The sequence below is a fragment of the Zootermopsis nevadensis genome, unplaced genomic scaffold (assembly GCF_977971745.1).
Source record: "Zootermopsis nevadensis isolate Lab colony 2312 unplaced genomic scaffold, Znev_1.0 Znev_ptg000037l, whole genome shotgun sequence".
NCBI classification, from domain to species: Eukaryota; Metazoa; Arthropoda; class Insecta; order Blattodea; family Termopsidae; genus Zootermopsis; species Zootermopsis nevadensis.
Window position 1 is genome coordinate 899,203 of NW_028259169.1, and position 17,621 is coordinate 916,823.

The following is a 17,621-nucleotide window of genomic DNA, read 5'->3' on the forward strand; positions in this document are numbered from 1 at the left end:
GAGTCACGTCAATGTATATCCAAGGGTTTGGAGGACTGAGGCATTTTAATTTTGAGAGATTATTGGAAAGTCAATTTTTGAAAATTCAAATATCTCCCGATCTGAAGGAATCTGAGAGACAACACTTATGTTACTTTGAGGGAACGTATATGTCAACTTCATGTCAGAGTCACGTCAATGTATGTCCAAAGGTTTGGAGGATAGAGACATTTTAATTTTTCGAGATTATTCGAAAGTCAATTTTTCAAAAGGCAAATATCTCCCGATCTGTAGGAATCTGAGAGACAAAACTTATGTCACTCTGAGGGAAGGTATATGTCAACTTCATGTCAGAGTCACTTCAATGTATGTCCAAGGGGTTGGAGGATAGAGATATTTTAATATTTCGAAATTATTTGATAGTCAATTTTTGAAAAGGCAAATATCTCCCGATCTGTAGGAAACTGAGAGACAAACAATATGTCACTTTGAGGGAACGTATATGTCAACTTCATGTCAGATTCACGTCAATGTATGTCCAAGTGTTTGGAGGACAGAGGCATTTAAATTTTGCGAGATTATTCGAAAGTCAATTTTTGAAAAGGCAAATATCTCCCGATCTGTTAGAATCTGAGAGACAAAACTTATGTCACTTTGAGGTAACGTATATGTCAACTTCATGTCAGAGGCACGTCAATGTATGTCAAAGGGTTTGGAGGATAGAGATATTTTAATTTTTCGATTTTATTCGAAAGTCAATTTTTGAAAAGGCAAATATCTCCCGATCTGTAGGAATCTGAGAACAAACCTGATGTCACTTTGAGGGAACTTATATGTCAACTTCATGTCAGATCCACGTCAATGTATGTCCAAGGGTTTGGAGGATAAACACATTTCAATTTTTCGAGATTATAGAAAGTCAATTTTTGAAAAGGCAATATCTCCCGATCTGTAGGAATCTGAGATACAAAACTTATGTCACTTTGAGGGAACGTATACGTCAACTTCATGTCAGAGTCACGCCAATGTATGTCGAAGGGTTTGGAGGATAGAGACATTTTAATTTTTCGAAATTATTCGAAAGTAAATTTTTCAAAAGGCAAATATCTCCCGATCTGTAAGAATCTGATATACAAAACTTATGTCACTTTGAGGGAACGTATATTTCAACTTCATGTCAGAGTCACGTCAATGTATGTCCTAGGGTTTGGAGGACAGAGGCATTTTAATTTTGCGAGATTATTCGAAAGTCAATTTTTGAAAAAACAAATATCTCCCGATCTGAAGGAATCTGAGAGACAACACTTATGTCACTTTGAGGGAACGTATATGTCAACTTCATGACAGAGTCACGTCAATGTATGTCCAAAGGTTTGGAGGACTGAGGCATTTTAATTCTGCGAGATTATTGGAAAGTCAATTTTTGAAAATTCAAATATCTCCCGACCTGAAGGAATCTGATAGACTACACTTATGTTACTTTGAGGGAACGTATATGTCAACTTCATGTCAGAGTCACGTCAATGTATGTCCAAAGGTTTGGAGGATAGAGATATTTTAATTTTTCGAGATTATTCGAAAGTCAATTTTTGAAAATTCAAATATCTCCCGATCTGTAGGAATCTGAGAGACAAAACTTATGTCACTTTGAGGGAACGTATATGTCAACTTCATGTCAGAGTCACGTCAATGTATGTCCAAGGGGTTGGAGGATAGAGATATTTTAATTTTTCGAGATTATTTGATAGTCAATTTTTGAAAAGGCAAATATCTCCCGATCTGTAGGAAACTGAGAGACAAACAATATGTCACTTTGAGGAAACATACATGTCAACTTCATGTCAGATTCACGTCAATGTATGTCAAAGGGTTTGGAGAAAAGAGACATTTTAATTTTTCGAGATTATTCGAAAGTCAATTTTTCAAAAGACAAATACCTCCCGATCTGTAGGAATCTGAGAGACAAAACTTATGTCACTCTGAGGGAAGGTATATGTCAACTTCATGTCAGAGTCACTTCAATGTATGTCCCATGGGTTGGAGGATAGAGATATTTTAATATTTCCAAATTATTTGATAGTCAATTTTTGAAAAGGCAAATATCTCCCGATCTGTAGGAAACTGAGAGACAAACAATATGTTAAATTGGGGGAACGTATATGTCAACTTCATGTCAGATTCACGTCAATGTGTGTCCAAGTGTTTGGAGGACAGAGGCATTTTAATTTTGCGAGATTATCCGAAAGTCAATTTTTGAAAAGGCAAATATCTCCCGATCTGTGGGAATCTGAGAGACAACACATATGTCACTTTGAGGGAACGTATATGTAAACTTCATGTCAGAGTCACGTCAATGTATGTCCAAGGGTTTGGAGGATAGAAACATTTAAATTTTTCGAGATTATTCAAAAGTCAATTTATGAAGAGGCAAATATCTCCCGATCTGTATTAATCTGAGAGATAAAACTTATGTCACTTTGAGGGAACGTATATGTCAACTTCATGTCAGAGTCACGTCAATGTATGTCCAAGGGTTTGGAGGAGTGAGACATTTTAATTTTTTGAGATTATTCGAAAGTCAATTTTTGAAAAGGCAAATATCTCCCGATCTGTTAGAATCTGAGAGACAAAACTTATGTCACTTTGAGGTAACGTATATGTCAACTTCATGTCAGAGGCACGTCAATGTATGTCAAAGGGTTTGGAGGATAGAGATATTTTAATTTTTCGATTTTATTCGAAAGTCAATTTTTGAAAAGGCAAATATCTCCCGATCTGTAGGAATCTGAGAACAAACCTGATGTCACTTTGAGGGAACTTATATGTCAACTTCATCTCAGATTTACGTCAATGTATGTAAAAGGGTTTGGAGTATAGAGACATTTTAATTTTTCGAGATTATTCGAAAGTCAATTTCTGAAAAGGCAAATATCTCCCGATCTGTAGGAATCTGAGAGACAAAACTTATGTCACTTTGAGGGAACGTATATGTCAACTTCATGTCAGATCCACGTCAATGTATGTCCAAGGGTTTGGAGGATAAACACATTTTAATTTTTCGAGATTATAGAAAGTCAATTTTTGAAAAGGCAATATCTCCCGATCTGTAATAATCTGAGATACAAAACTTATGTCACTTTGAGGGAACGTATACGTCAACTTCATGTCAGAGTCACGCCAATGTATGTCGAAGGGTTTGGAGGATAGAGACATTTTAATTTTTCGAAATTATTCGAAAGTAAATTTTTCAAAAGGCAAATATCTCCCGATCTGTAAGAATCTGAGAGACAAAACTTATGTCACTTTGAGGGAACGTATATTTCAACTTCATGTCAGAGTCACGTCAATGTATGTCCTAGGGTTTGGAGGACAGAGGCATTTTAATTTTGCGAGATTATTCGAAAGTCAATTTTTGAAAAAACAAATATCTCCCGATCTGAAGGAATCTGAGAGACAACACTTATGTCACTTTGAGGGAACGTATATGTCAACTTCATGACAGAGTCACGTCAATGTATGTCCAAAGGTTTGGAGGACTGAGGCATTTTAATTTTGCGAGATTATTGGAAAGTCAATTTTTCAAAATTCAAATATCTCCCGACCTGAAGGAATCTGAGAGACTACACTTATGTTACTTTGAGGGAACGTATATGTCAACTTCATGTCGGAGTCACGTAAATGTATGTCCAAAGGTTTGGAGGATAGAGATATTTTAATTTTTCGAGATTATTCGAAAGTCAATTTTTGAAAATTCAAATATCTCCCGATCTGTAGGAATCTGAGAGACAAAACTTATGTCACTTTGAGGGAACGTATATGTCAACTTCATGTCAGAGTCACGTCAATGTATGTCCAAGGGGTTGGAGGATAGAGATATTTTAATTTTTCGAGATTATTTGATAGTCAATTTTTGAAAAGGCAAATATCTCCCGATCTGTAGGAAACTGAGAGACAAACAATATGTCACTTTGAGGAAACATACATGTCAACTTCATGTCAGATTCACGTCAATGTATGTCAAAGGGTTTGGAGAAAAGAGACATTTTAATTTTTCGAGATTATTCGAAAGTCAATTTTTCAAAAGGCAAATACCTCCCGATCTGTAGGAATCTGGGAGACAAAACTTATGTCACTCTGAGGGAAGGTATATGTCAACTTCATGTCAGAGTCACTTCAATGTATGTCCCAGGGGTTGGAGGATAGAGATATTTTAATATTTCGAAATTATTTGATAGTCAATTTTTGAAAAGGCAAATATCTCCCGATCTGTAGGAAACTGAAAGACAAACAATATGTCACTTTGAGGGAACGTATATGTCAACTTCATGTCAGATTCACGTCAATGTATGTCCAAGTGTTTGGAGGACAGAGGCATTTAAATTTTGCGAGATTATTCGAAAGTCAATTTTTGAAAAGGCAAATATCTCCCGATCTGTAGGAATCTGAGAGACAACACTTATGTCACTTTGAGGGAACGTATATGTCAACTTCATGTCAGAGTCACGTCAATGTATGTCCAAGGGGTTGGAGGATAGAGATATTTTAATTTTTCGAGATTATTTGAAAGTCAATTTTTGAAAAGGCAAATATCTCCCGATCTGTAGGAAACTGAGAGACAAACAATATGTTAAATTGGGGGAACGTATATGTCAACTTCATGTCAGATTCACGTCAATGTGTGCCCAAGTGTTTGGAGGACAGAGGCATTTTAATTTTGCGAGATTATCCGAAAGTCAATTTTTGAAAAGGCAAATATCTCCCGATCTGTGGGAATCTGAGAGACAACACATATGTCACTTTGAGGGAACGTATATGTAAACTTCATGTCAGAGTCACGTCAATGTATGTCCAAGGGTTTGGAGGATAGAAACATTTAAATTTTTCGAGATTATTCAAAAGTCAATTTATGAAGAGGCAAATATCTCCCGATCTGTATTAATCTGAGAGACAAAACTTATGTCACTTTGAGGGAACGTATATGTCAACTTCATGTCAGAGTCACGTCAATGTATGTCCAAGGGTTTGGAGGATAGAGATATTTTAATTTTTCGAGATTATTCGAAAGTCAATTTTTGAAAAGGCATATATCTCCCGATCTGTAGGTATCTGAGAGACAAAACTTATGTTACTTTGAGGGAACGTATATGTCAACTTCATGTCAGATTCACGTCAAAGTATGTCCAAGGGTTTGGGGGATAGAGGCATTTTAATTTTTCGAGATTATTCGAAAGTCAATTTTTGAAAAGGCAAATATCTCCCGATCTGTAGGAATCTGAGAGACAAAACTTATGTCACTTTGAGGGAACGTAAATGTCAACTTCATGTCATAGTCACGTCAATGTATGTCCAAGGGTTTAGAGGATAAACACATTTTAATTTTTCGATATTATTCCAAAGTCAATTTTTGAAAAGGCAAATATATCCCGATCTGTACGAATCTGAGAGAAAACACTTATTTCACATTGAGGGAAGGTATATGCCAACTTCATGTCAGAGTCACGTCAATGTATGTCCAAGGGTTTGGAGGATAGATATATTTTAATTTTTCGAGATTATACGAAAGTCAATTTATGAAAAGGCAAATATCTCCCGATCTGTAGGAATCTGAGAGACAAACCTTATGTCACTTTGAGGTAACGTATATGTCAACTTCATGTCACAGTCACGTCAATGTATGTCCAAGGGTTTCGACGATAGAGACATTTTAATTTTTCGAGATTTTTCGAAAGTCAATTTTTGAAAAGGCAAATATATCCCGATCTGTAGGAATCTGAGAGACAAACTTTATGTCACTTTGAGGGAACGTATATGTCAACTTCATGTCAGAGTCACGTCAATGTATGTCCAAGGGGTTGGAGGATAGAGACATTTAAATTTTTCGAGATTATTCGAAAGTCAATTTTTGAAAAGGCAAATATCTCACGACTTGTAGGAATCTGAAAGACAAAACTTATGTCACTTTGAGGTAACGTATATGTCAACTTCATGTCAGAGTCACGTCAATGTATGTCAAAGGGTTTGGAGGATAGAGACATTTTAATTTTTCGAGATTATTCGAAAGTCAATTTTTCAAAAGGCAAATATCTCCCGATCTGTAGGAATCTGAGAGACAAAACTTATGTCACTTTGAGGGAACGTATATGTCAACTTCATGTCAGATCCACGTCAATGTATGTCAAGGGGTTTGGAGGATAAACACATTTTAATTTTTCGAGATTATAGAAAGTCAATTTTTGAAAAGGCAAATAAGTCCCGATTTGAAGGAATCTGAGAGACAACACTTATGTCACTTTGAGGGAACGTATATGTCAACTTCATGTCAGAGTCACGTCAATGTATGTCCAAATGTTTGGAGGATAGAGATATTTTAATTTTTCGAGATTATTCGAAAGTCAGAGTCACGTCAATGTATGTCCAAGGGTTTAGAGGATAGATATATTTTAATTTTTCGAGATTATTCGAAAGTCAATTTTTTAAAAGGCAAATATCTCCCGATCTGTAGGAATCTGAGAGACAGAACTTATGTCACTTTGAGGGAACGTATATGTCAACTTCATGTCAGAGTCACGTCAATGTATGTCCAAGAGTTTGGAGGATAGAGAAATTTTAATTTTTCGAGATTATTCGAAAGTCAATTTTTGAAAAGGCAAATATCTCCCGATCTGTTGGAATCTGAGAGACAAAACTTATGTCACTTTGAGGTAACGTATATGTCAACTTCATGTCAGAGGCACGTCAATGTATATCCAAGGGTTTGGAGGAGAGAGTTATTTTAATTTTTCGAGATTATTTGAAAGTCAATTTTTGAAAAGGCAAATATCTCCCGATCTGTAGGAATCTGAGAGACAAAACTTATGTCACTTTGAGGGAATGTATATGTCAACTTCATGTCAGAGTCACGTCAATGTATGTCCAAGTGTTTGGAGGATGGAGATATTTTAATTTTTCGAGATTATTCGAAGGTCAATTTTTTAAAAGGCAAATATCTCCAGATCTGTAGGTATCTGAGAGACAAAACTTATGCCACTTTGAGGAAACGTATATGTCAACTTCCTGTCAGAGGAACGTAAATGTATGTCCAAGGGTTTGGAGGATAGAGACATTTTAATTTTTCGAGATTATTCGAAAGTCAATTATTAAAAGGCAAATATCTCCTGATCTGTAGGCATCTGAGAGACAAAACTTATGACACTTTGAGGGAACCTATATGTCAACTTCATGTCAGAATCTCGCCAATGTATGTCAAAGGGTTTGGACGATAGAGACATTTTAATTTTTCGAGATTATTCGAAAGTCAATTTTTGAAAAGGCAAATATCTCCCGATCTGTAGGAATCTGAGAGACAACACTTATGTCACATTGAGGGAAGGTATATGTCAACTTCATGTCAGAGTCACGTCAATGTATGTCCAAGGGTTTAGAGGATAGATATATTTTAATTTTTCGAAATTATTCGAAAGTCAATTTTTTAAAAGGCAAATATCTCCCGATCTGTAGGAATCTGAGAGACAGAACTTATGTCACTTTGAGGGAACGTATATGTCAACTTCATGTCAGAGTCACGTCAATGTATGTCCAAGAGTTTGGAGGATAGAGAAATTTTAATTTTTCGAGATTATTCGAAAGTCAATTTTTGAAAAGGCAAATATCTCCCGATCTGTTGGAATCTGAGAGACAAAACTTATGTCACTTTGAGGTAACGTATATGTCAACTTCATGTCAGAGGCACGTCAATGTATATCCAAGGGTTTGGAGGAGAGAGTTATTTTAATTTTTCGAGATTATTTGAAAGTCAATTTTTGAAAAGGCAAATATCTCCCGATCTGTAGGAATCTGAGAGACAAAACTTATGTCACTTTGAGGGAACGTATATGTCAACTTCATGTCAGAGTCACGTCAATGTATGTCCAAGTGTTTGGAGGATGGAGATATTTTAATTTTTCGAGATTATTCGAAGGTCAATTTTTTAAAAGGCAAATATCTCCAGATCTGTAGGTATCTGAGAGACAAAACTTATGCCACTTTGAGGAAACGTATATGTCAACTTCCTGTCAGAGGAACGTAAATGTATGTCCAAGGGTTTGGAGGATAGAGACATTTTAATTTTTCGAGATTATTCGAAAGTCAATTATTTAAAGGCAAATATCTCCTGATCTGTAGGCATCTGAGAGACAAACCTTATGTCACTTTGAGGGAACGCATATGTCAACTTCATGTCAGAGTCTCGTCAATGTATGTCCAAGGGTTTGGAGGATAGAGACATTTTAATTTTTCGAGATTATTCGAAAGTCAATTTTTAAAAGGCAAATATCTCCCGATCTGTAGGAATCTGAGAGACAAAACTTATTTCACTTTGAGGGAACATATATGTCAAATTCCTGTCAGAGTCACGTCAATGTATGTCCAAGGGTTTGGAGGAGAGAGACATTTTAATTTTTCGAGATTATTCGAAAGTCAATTTTTTAAAAGGCAAATATCTCCCGATCTGTAGGAATCTGAGAAACAAAACTTATGTCACCTTGAGGGAACGTATATGTCATCGTCATGTCAGAGTCACGTCGATGTATGTCCAAGGGTTTGGAGGATAGAGACATTATAATTTTTCGAGATTATTCGAAAGTCATTTTTAAAAGGCAAATATCTCCCGATCTGTAGGAACCTGAGAGACAAAACTTATGTCACTTTGAGGGAACGTATATGTAAATTTCCTATCAGAGTCACGTCAATGTATGTTTAAGGGTTTGGAGGATAGAGACATTTTAATTTTTCGAGATTATTCGAAAGTCAATTTTTAAAAGGCAAATATCTCCCGATCTGTAGGTACCTGAGAGACAAAACTTATGTCACTTTGAGGGAACGTATATGTCAACTTCCTGTCAGTGTCACGTCAATGTATGTCCAAGGGTTTGGAGGATAGAGACATTTTAATTTTTCGAGATTACTCGAAAGTCAATTATTAAAAGGCAAATATCTGCCGATCTGTAGGAATCTGAGAGACAAAACTTGTGTCACTTTGAGGGAACGTATATATCAACTTCCTGTCAGATTCACGTCAATGTATGTCCGAGGGTTTGGACGATAGAGACATTTTAATTTTTCGAGATTATTCGAAAGTAAATTTTTAAAAGGCAAATATCTCCCTCTCTGTCGGAATCTGAGAGACAAAACTTATGTCACTTTGATGGAACGTTTATGCCAACTTCATGTCAGAATCTGGTCAATGTATGTCCAAGGGTTTGGACGATAGAGACATTTTAATTTTTCGAGATTATTCGAAAGTCAATTTTTAAAGGCAAATATCTCCCGATCTGTAGGAATCTGAGAGACAAATCTTTTGTCACTTTCAGGGAACGCATATGTCAACTTCTTGTCAGAGTCTCGTGACTGTATGTCCAAGGGTTTGGAGGATAGAGACATTTTAATTTTTCGAGATTATTCGAAAGTCAATTTTTAAAAGGCAAATATCTCCCGATCTGTAGGAATCTGACAGACAAAACTTATGTCACTTTGAGGGAACGTATATGTGAACTTCATGTCAGAATCTCGTCAATGTATGTCCAAGGGTTTCGACGATAGAGACATTTTAATTTTTCGAGATTATTCGAAAGTAAATTATTAAAAATCAAATATCTCCCGATCTGTAGGCATCTGAGAGACAAAACGTATGTCACTTTGAAGGAACGTATATGTCAACTTCATGTCAGAATCTCGGCAAGGTATGTCCAAGAGTTTGGAGGATAGAGACATTTGAATTTTTTGAGATTATTAGAAAGTCAATTTGTGAAAGGCAAATATCTCCCGATCTGCAGGTATCTGAGAGACAAATCTTATGTCACTTTGAGGGAAGGAATATGTCAACTTCATGTTAGATTCACGTCAATGTATATCCAAGGGTTTGGAGGATAGAGACATTTAAATTTTTCGAGATTATTCGAAAGTCAATTTTTAATATTCAAATATCTCCCGATCTGTAGGAATCTGAGAGACAAAACTTATGTCACTTTGAGGGAACGTGTATGTCAACTTCCTGTCAGAGGTACGTAAATGTATGTCCAAGGGTTTGGAGGATAGAGACATTTTAATTTTTCGAGATAATTCGAAAGTCAATTTTTAAGAGGCAAATATCTCCCGATCTGTAGGAATCTCAGAGACAAAACTTATGTCACTTTGAGGGAACGTATATGTCAACTTCTTGTCAGAGTCACTTCAATGTTTGTCCAAGGGTTTGGACGATAGAGACATTATAATTTTTCGAGATTATTCGAAAGTCAATTTTTAAAAGGCAAATATCTCCCGATCTGTAGGAACCTGAGAGACAAAACTTATGTCACATTGAGGGAACGTATATGTAAACTTCCTGTCAGACTCACGTCAATGTATGTTTAAGGGTTTGGAGGATAGAGACATTTTAATTTTTCGAGATTATTCGAAAGTCAATTTTTAAAAGGCAAATATCTCCCGATCTGTAGGCACCTGAGAGACAAACATTATGTCACTTTGAGGGAACGAATATGTCAACTTCATGTCAAAGTCATGTCAATGTATATCCAAGGGTTTGGAGGATAGAGACATTTTAATTTTTCGAGATTATTCGAAAGTCAATTTTTGAAAAGGCAAATATCTCCCGATCTGTAGGAATCTGAGCGACAACACTTATGTCACCTTGAGGGAACGTATATGTTATCGTCATGTCAGAGTCACGTCGATGTATGTATAAGGGTTTGGAGGATAGAGACATTATAATTCTTCGAGATTATTCGGAAGTAAATTTTTAAAAGGCAAATATCTCCCGATCTGTAGGAACCTGAGAGACAAAACTTATGTCACTCTGAGGGAACGTATATGTCAACTTGCTGTCAGAGTCACGTCAATGTATGTCCAAGGGTTTGGAGGATAGAGACATTTTAATTTTTCGAGATTATTCGAAAGTCAATTTTTAAAAGGCAAATATCTCCCGATATGTAGGCACCTGAGAGACAAACCTTATGTCACTTTGAGGGAACGAATATGTCAACTTCATGTCAGAGTCTCGTCAATGTATGTCCAAGGGTTTGGAGGATAGAGACATTTTAATTTTTCGAGATTATTCGAAGGTCAATTTTTAAAAGGCAAATATCTCCCGATCTGTAGAATCTGAGAGACAAAACTTGTGTCACTTTGAGGGAACGTATATATCAAATTCCTGTCAGATTCACGTCAATGTATGTCCAAGGGTTTGGACGATAGAGACATTTTAATTTTTCGAAATTATTCGAAAGTAAATTTTTAAAAGGCAAATATCTTCCTCTCTGTCGGAATCTGAGAGACAAAACTTATGTCACTTTGATGGAACGTATATGTCAACTTCATGTCAGAATCTCGTCTATGTATGTCCAAGGGTTTGGACGATAGAGACATTTTAATTTTTCGAGATTATTCGAAAGTCAATTTTTAAAAGGCAGATATCTCCCGATCTGTAGGAATCTGAGAGACAAATCTTATGTCACTTTCAGGGAACGCATATGTCAACTTCTTGTCAGAGTCTCGTCAATGTATGTCCAAGGGTTTGGAGGATAGAGACATTTTAATTTTTCGAGATTATTCGAAAGTCAATTTTTAAAAGGCAAATATCTCCCGATCTGTAGGAATCTGACAGACAAAACTTATGTCACTTTGAGGGAACGTATATGTCAACTTCATGTCAGAATCTCGTCAATGTATGTCCAAGGGTTTCGACGATAGAGACATTTCAATTTTTCGAGATTATTCGAAAGTAAATCATTAAAAGGCAAATATCTCCCGATCTGTAGGCATCTGAGAGACAAAACTTATGTCACTTTGAAGGAACGTATATGTCAACTTCATCTCAGAATCTCGGCAAGGTATGTCCAAGGGTTTGGAGGATAGAGACATTTGAATTTTTCGAGATTATTCGAAAGTCAATTTGTGAAAGGCAAATATCTCCCGATCTGCAGGTATCTGAGAGACAAATCTTATGTCACTTTGAGGGAAGGAATATGTCAACTTCATGTCAGATTCACGTCAATGTATATCCAAGGGTTTGGAGGATAGAGACATTTAAATTTCTATAGATTATTCGAAAGTCAATTTTTAAAATTCAAATATCTCCCGATCTGTAGGAATCTGAGAGACAAAACTTATGTCACTTTGAGGGAACGTGTATGTCAACTTCCTGTCAGAGGTACGTAAATGTATGTCCAAGGGTTTGGAGGTTAGAGACATTTTAATTTTTCGAGATTATTCGAAAGTCAATTTTTAAAAGGCAAATATCTCCCGATCTGTAGGAATCTCAGAGACAAACCTTATGTCACTTTGAGGGAACGTATATGTCAACTTCTTGTCAGAGTCACTTCAATGTATGTCCATGGGTTTGGAGGTTAGAGACATTTAGATTTTTAGAGATTATTCGAAAGTCAATTTTTAAAAGGCAAATATCTCCTGATCTGTAGGCATCTGAGAGACAAAACGTATGTCACTTTGAGGGAACGTATATGTCAACTTCATGTCAGAGTCACGTCAATGTATGTCCAAGGGTTTTGAGGATAAACACATTTTAATTTTTCGAGATTATTCGAAAGTCAATTTCTGAAAAGGCAAATATCTCCCGATGTGTAGGAATCTGAGAGACAAAACTTATGTCACTTTGAGGGAACGTATATGTCAACTTCATGTCAGAGTCACGTCAATGTATGTCCAAGGGTTTAGAGTATAAACACATTTTAATTTTTCGATATTATTCCAAAGTCAATTTTTGAAAAGGCAAATATCTCCCGATCTGTAGGAATCTGAGAGACAACACTTATGTCACATTGAGGGAAGGTATATGTCAACTTCATGTCAGAGTCACGTCAATGTATGTCCAAGGGTTTAGAGGATAGATATATTTTAATTTTTCGAGATTATTCGAAAGTCAATTTTTTAAAAGGCAAATATCTCCCGATCTGTAGGAATCTGAGAGACAGAACTTATGTCACTTTGAGGGAACGTATATGTCAACTTCATGTCAGAGTCACGTCAATGTATGTCCAAGAGTTTGGAGGATAGAGAAATTTTAATTTTTCGAGATTATTCGAAAGTCAATTTTTGAAAAGGCAAATATCTCCCGATCTGTTGGAATCTGAGAGACAAAACTTATGTCACTTTGAGGTAACGTATATGTCAACTTCATGTCAGAGGCACGTCAATGTATATCCAAGGGTTTGGAGGAGAGAGTTATTTTAATTTTTCGAGATTATTTGAAAGTCAATTTTTGAAAAGGCAAATATCTCCCGATCTGTAGGAATCTGAGAGACAAAACTTATGTCACTTTGAGGGAATGTATATGTCAACTTCATGTCAGAGTCACGTCAATGTATGTCCAAGTGTTTGGAGGATGGAGATATTTTAATTTTTCGAGATTATTCGAAGGTCAATTTTTTAAAAGGCAAATATCTCCAGATCTGTAGGTATCTGAGAGACAAAACTTATGCCACTTTGAGGAAACGTATATGTCAACTTCCTGTCAGAGGAACGTAAATGTATGTCCAAGGGTTTGGAGGATAGAGACATTTTAATTTTTCGAGATTATTCGAAAGTCAATTATTAAAAGGCAAATATCTCCTGATCTGTAGGCATCTGAGAGACAAAACTTATGACACTTTGAGGGAACCTATATGTCAACTTCATGTCAGAATCTCGCCAATGTATGTCCAAGGGTTTGGACGATAGAGACATTTTAATTTTTCGAGATTATTCGAAAGTCAATTTTTGAAAAGGCAAATATCTCCCGATCTGTAGGAATCTGAGAGACAACACTTATGTCACATTGAGGGAAGGTGTATGTCAACTTCATGTCAGAGTCACGTCAATGTATGTCCAAGGGTTTAGAGGATAGATATATTTTAATTTTTCGAAATTATTCGAAAGTCAATTTTTTAAAAGGCAAATATCTCCCGATCTGTAGGAATCTGAGAGACAGAACTTATGTCACTTTGAGGGAACGTATATGTCAACTTCATGTCAGAGTCACGTCAATGTATGTCCAAGAGTTTGGAGGATAGAGAAATTTTAATTTTTCGAGATTATTCGAAAGTCAATTTTTGAAAAGGCAAATATCTCCCGATCTGTTGGAATCTGAGAGACAAAACTTATGTCACTTTGAGGTAACGTATATGTCAACTTCATGTCAGAGGCACGTCAATGTATATCCAAGGGTTTGGAGGAGAGAGTTATTTTAATTTTTCGAGATTATTTGAAAGTCAATTTTTGAAAAGGCAAATATCTCCCGATCTGTAGGAATCTGAGAGACAAAACTTATGTCACTTTGAGGGAACGTATATGTCAACTTCATGTCAGAGTCACGTCAATGTATGTCCAAGTGTTTGGAGGATGGAGATATTTTAATTTTTCGAGATTATTCGAAGGTCAATTTTTTAAAAGGCAAATATCTCCAGATCTGTAGGTATCTGAGAGACAAAACTTATGCCACTTTGAGGAAACGTATATGTCAACTTCCTGTCAGAGGAACGTAAATGTATGTCCAAGGGTTTGGAGGATAGAGACATTTTAATTTTTCGAGATTATTCGAAAGTCAATTATTTAAAGGCAAATATCTCCTGATCTGTAGGCATCTGAGAGACAAACCTTATGTCACTTTGAGGGAACGCATATGTCAACTTCATGTCAGAGTCTCGTCAATGTATGTCCAAGGGTTTGGAGGATAGAGACATTTTAATTTTTCGAGATTATTCGAAAGTCAATTTTTAAAAGGCAAATATCTCCCGATCTGTAGGAATCTGAGAGACAAAACTTATTTCACTTTGAGGGAACATATATGTCAAATTCCTGTCAGAGTCACGTCAATGTATGTCCAAGGGTTTGGAGGATAGAGACATTTTAATTTTTCGAGATTATTCGAAAGTCAATTTTTTAAAAGGCAAATATCTCCCGATCTGTAGGAATCTGAGAAACAAAACTTATGTCACCTTGAGGGAACGTATATGTCATCGTCATGTCAGAGTCACGTCGATGTATGTCCAAGGGTTTGGAGGATAGAGACATTATAATTTTTCGAGATTATTCGAAAGTCATTTTTAAAAGGCAAATATCTCCCGATCTGTAGGAACCTGAGAGACAAAACTTATGTCACTTTGAGGGAACGTATATGTAAATTTCCTATCAGAGTCACGTCAATGTATGTTTAAGGGTTTGGAGGATAGAGACATTTTAATTTTTCGAGATAATTCGAAAGTCAATTTTTAAGAGGCAAATATCTCCCGATCTGTAGGAATCTCAGAGACAAAACTTATGTCACTTTGAGGGAACGTATATGTCAACTTCTTGTCAGAGTCACTTCAATGTTTGTCCAAGGGTTTGGACGATAGAGACATTATAATTTTTCGAGATTATTCGAAAGTCAATTTTTAAAAGGCAAATATCTCCCGATCTGTAGGAACCTGAGAGACAAAACTTATGTCACATTGAGGGAACGTATATGTAAACTTCCTGTCAGACTCACGTCAATGTATGTTTAAGGGTTTGGAGGATAGAGACATTTTAATTTTTCGAGATTATTCGAAAGTCAATTTTTAAAAGGCAAATATCTCCCGATCTGTAGGCACCTGAGAGACAAACATTATGTCACTTTGAGGGAACGAATATGTCAACTTCATGTCAAAGTCATGTCAATGTATGTCCAAGGGTTTGGAGGATAGAGACATTTTAATTTTTCGAGATTATTCGAAAGTCAATTTTTGAAAAGGCAAATATCTCCCGATCTGTAGGAATCTGAGCGACAACACTTATGTCACCTTGAGGGAACGTATATGTTATCGTCATGTCAGAGTCACGTCGATGTATGTATAAGGGTTTGGAGGATAGAGACATTATAATTCTTCGAGATTATTCGGAAGTAAATTTTTAAAAGGCAAATATCTCCCGATCTGTAGGAACCTGAGAGACAAAACTTATGTCACTCTGAGGGAACGTATATGTCAACTTGCTGTCAGAGTCACGTCAATGTATGTCCAAGGGTTTGGAGGATAGAGACATTTTAATTTTTCGAGATTATTCGAAAGTCAATTTTTAAAAGGCAAATATCTCCCGATATGTAGGCACCTGAGAGACAAACCTTATGTCACTTTGAGGGAACTAATATGTCAACTTCATGTCAGAGTCTCGTCAATGTATGTCCAAGGGTTTGGAGGATAGAGACATTTTAATTTTTCGAGATTATTCGAAAGTCAATTTTTAAAAGGCAAATATCTCCCGATCTGTAGAATCTGAGAGACAAAACTTGTGTCACTTTGAGGGAACGTATATATCAAATTCCTGTCAGATTCACGTCAATGTATGTCCAAGGGTTTGGACGATAGAGACATTTTAATTTTTCGAAATTATTCGAAAGTAAATTTTTAAAAGGCAAATATCTTCCTCTCTGTCGGAATCTGAGAGACAAAACTTATGTCACTTTGATGGAACGTATATGTCAACTTCATGTCAGAATCTCGTCTATGTATGTCCAAGGGTTTGGACGATAGAGACATTTTAATTTTTCGAGATTATTCGAAAGTCAATTTTTAAAAGGCAGATATCTCCCGATCTGTAGGAATCTGAGAGACAAATCTTATGTCGCTTTCAGGGAACGCATATGTCAACTTCTTGTCAGAGTCTCGTCAATGTATGTCCAAGGGTTTGGAGGATAGAGACATTTTAATTTTTCGAGATTATTCGAAAGTCAATTTTTAAAAGGCAAATATCTCCCGATCTGTAGGAATCTGACAGACAAAACTTATGTCACTTTGAGGGAACGTATATGTCAACTTCATGTCAGAATCTCGTCAATGTATGTCCAAGGGTTTCGACGATAGAGACATTTTAATTTTTCGAGATTATTCGAAAGTAAATCATTAAAAGGCAAATATCTCCCGATCTGTAGGCATCTGAGAGACAAAACTTATGTCACTTTGAAGGAACGTATATGTCAACTTCATCTCAGAATCTCGGCAAGGTATGTCCAAGGGTTTGGAGGATAGAGACATTTGAATTTTTCGAGATTATTCGAAAGTCAATTTGTGAAAGGCAAATATCTCCCGATCTGCAGGTATCTGAGAGACAAATCTTATGTCACTTTGAGGGAAGGAATATGTCACCTTCATGTCAGATTCACGTCAATGTATATCCAAGGGTTTGGAGGATAGAGACATTTAAATTTCTATAGATTATTCGAAAGTCAATTTTTAAAATTCAAATATCTCCCGATCTGTAGGAATCTGAGAGACAAAACTTATGTCACTTTGAGGGAACGTGTATGTCAACTTCCTGTCAGAGGTACGTAAATGTATGTCCAAGGGTTTGGAGGTTAGAGACATTTTAATTTTTCGAGATTATTCGAAAGTCAATTTTTAAAAGGCAAATATCTCCCGATCTGTAGGAATCTCAGAGACAAACCTTATGTCACTTTGAGGGAACGTATATGTCAACTTCTTGTCAGAGTCACTTCAATGTATGTCCATGGGTTTGGAGGTTAGAGACATTTAGATTTTTAGAGATTATTCGAAAGTCAATTTTTAAAAGGCAAATATCTCCTGATCTGTAGGCATCTGAGAGACAAAAATTATGTCACTTTGAGGGAACCTATATGTCAACTTCATGTCAGAATCTCG